We start from the raw sequence: 3,257 nt of genomic DNA on the forward strand, positions 1-3,257 counted from the left end.
TCTGTCTTCACAAATTCAAAATTACATTCCCTTACACACAAGAGTGTCCTTGTTGATAGTGAGTAGGACACTGTGCTGTGAGGCACTCAAATGTCCTACCAGTGACTGCTGTAGATAAACAAATAGATGATAGGCCCATTTATTAGAGGCAGAAACAACTCTAGTGAATAAGATATTTTATCCTTGTTCATCACTTAGGATAAGGCAACATATTATGCAGCTACTCTAAGGGGCACAATGCAAAGCCATGGAAATATACTCAAGCTACCACTGACTGTTATTTCAGGGACCAGAAACAGCAGCAGAGCGATGCTTGGCCCAGAAGATCAAAGACATGGGTGAAGAAGAAAGTCAAGGTAATTCCAATATCTACTGCGTTATGTTTCTACAAGAAAGATGCTAAGATTTGGCTCAAGAATCTTAGCATGACACTGGTTTTGTTGAGCTCAGACAGAGGTGGCATGGCTCATACTGAAACAAAAGTCCAGTAGAAATAATGATTCTACTCATTAAAAATCATAAGCTGGTTTAAATATGCAAGTGGTCTTAAAATTAGGTTGCACTAGAGACTTTAAGATTTCTAATTCCTGACCCTAGTGTACCTGACCTTCATGTTCACCTTCTTTTATTGCACCTTCGTTTATGTGCACCATCAATGTATTTTTTAAGGGCATGGCGTTAATTTCTCTATTGACCGTACCATGTATTCTTAATTGGATCAGTTTCTAAATCATTCTAAACCATTCCATTGAATCTGAAATTAAACATACACCACTTTAAAGACAGGTTTATACCAAAGGGTATAAACTATAAGTCACTACAGCAGAAAGTGCCTAAGAATTCTGGTTTTGTCAAACCTCTGTGTAAAAACAGTTGACCGGGAGTTTTGTGTCTGTCTTCTGATGGTTTTGACGTTTGTAAAACAGAAAGGCTACTGCTCTGCTATACTTACTTTCCTTTTTTTTCTGTCTGCTTTTTTGCATTAGAAGAACAAACTCTGTGCACCCTTCTGTTTGCAAGAGAGTCTTATCACAGGCATGCAGAAAAAAGGGACTGTGCCTTTTTAAACCTCTGAAACCATCTTACATAAATCGGGAAAAAGATTAAAAAAAAAAAGGGGGGGGGGGAATCGCTTCTTCCTTAAACTGAATTCCTAAACTGAAGTTAATTTGGGTCAGTGTTTGTTAACTTGTGAGAGGACACTTCTAACATGAACTTATGTGCACAATAATTATTACTCCGTATCTCTTTCAGTGAGAGGAAACCACTAGAGTATTCTGTAAATTACAAATAACTTTACTTTCGTCATTATTGTATGACTTCATTTATAAACTTTTTGTCAGAGAAGGAAGCCAGCAACATTTTATCAGAACCTACATAAACAAAAGACAAATTAGTCACTGAATGACCAATTTTCACTAACAGACATGCAATTATTCACAGCACTGGGTAATCACTGCCTTTGCTTGAACTTTGATATTCTGGGAATTTGTCCTAATTTCTTAATTTCTGCTCACCAGATTTCTCCAAAGTCTGAAGTAAGCTAAGTATGCTGAATGCCTAATTGGTAAAACTTCAGAAGCCGTCTGGCCTACAGTGGTGGGGTAGTTGAGGGTTTCATGGGATTCAGGCTTGTTTAGTATAAAGACGATCAGATTGAGGAGAAACACAGCAACAACCTTCAAATGAGTTAAAAACTGCTGCAAAGATGAGAGAGGCTGGGTTAAACACCATGAAAATCTTTCCACTAACAAAGGCAACTGGAGCACTGAGATGAATGGTGCATGGGATGCAGGGCTGTCCTCATGGAAGCTCTTGATGTTTGGCAAAGTTTAGAATGGTGCAGATGATGTCCCTTGAAGGCAAAGAAATGTTCGGGGAGCTCTCAGGACCTTCCCCACTCTGTTCTCCTCTATTGTTTGCCAGGTGACGTGACACAACTCGTCTTCCTTAGCAACATGAAATAGCATGGAAACCAACTGTATAAATCTGACATGAAGTAAAATAATTTGCACAGAGAAATTTTGTTTTGAAACAAATAATCATAATTTTCCAATGATTTTTTATGAAATGTTTTTAATTTTGCAAGTTTTTTCCTAGGAATGAAAGCTATATCCAAGTGAAACCTATATGATGTCGCATGCACAAAAAATAATACAAAACATCCATGTTTTGCTGCTGTAATATTTCATTTTAGGGTTTTTATGACTTTGGATTTCTCAGACAAGGCCTGCACATATAAAGCGCAGCTTGTCATGAAGAGTAAAGAAGGCAAGTAGAATAATAAGCATAGTCAGTCCAATATCTGAGTACTACTTATTCTTTATCTAGGATTAGGGCCTTTTTACCAAATGCAAAGTCTGAACAACTGGCTGAGCACAAGGAAGTGCTAAAAAGAGCCAACACTTTGGAAAATCCCTATTCATGGCAGAAAGTTCATACGATGTGTAACTTCAGGCAAACAGTCCAAGTGATATCAGGGAGGTGAATCATGTAACAGGAATTAGTCATGCCTTAGCTGCCTCACAGCTTTTAAAAATGACCTTCATCTGCCCCCTCCTTCCTGCTGTTAAAGATCACCCAGGTGGACAACATGACCCACCAAGTATTTCACCACTAAGTATTGCGACTAGCTCCTACCCACAGGGGACAGCTCCCTGAGGCTTTGTGGATGACTTGAGTACAGGACAGTTGGTGGAGAAAAACACACCACACCACTTTCTACAGAAATCTTAAATCCCTGTATTCTTCAGATAACAACTCCAGTTCTTCCTTTATTCTCAACTAAAACCATGGCCAAGACAACCTCCCTCTCCCTGGCAATTCTCCTTGACACAAAAGCCAAAGCAGCGTCCTGTCTCTATTGCACAAGCAGCAGGCAAGTAAGTAACTATCAGTCATAGACACCAGAACTTCTTATAATCCCTAATCTGTGCCCTGATCCTCATTTAAAATGACAATGAAAGAAAAGCCAAGATTATGCAGATCTTGCTGATTAGAAGCTACACAAGCCATGATCAACATGCAATATTACCAGTAAGGAACAAGGACTGGAACAACTGTGTGGTAGCTTGGGATTGAGAAATAGGAACTTTACCCTTCTGAACTAAATGAGTCTGATTCATTTAACTATCTACAGCCTTGGGGAAAATCACTCTTCTGACTCATTTTCCCAAACTCTGTATTACTGCCTCTTTTGATGCTGCAGCTTGCTCTGACACCAGCACTGTGCTCCATCAGGCAACGCCAGATGTCTT

Source organism: Nestor notabilis, unplaced genomic scaffold (genome assembly GCF_000696875.1).
Source record: "Nestor notabilis isolate BGI_N333 unplaced genomic scaffold, ASM69687v1 scaffold24165, whole genome shotgun sequence".
Taxonomy (NCBI): Eukaryota; Metazoa; Chordata; class Aves; order Psittaciformes; family Psittacidae; genus Nestor; species Nestor notabilis.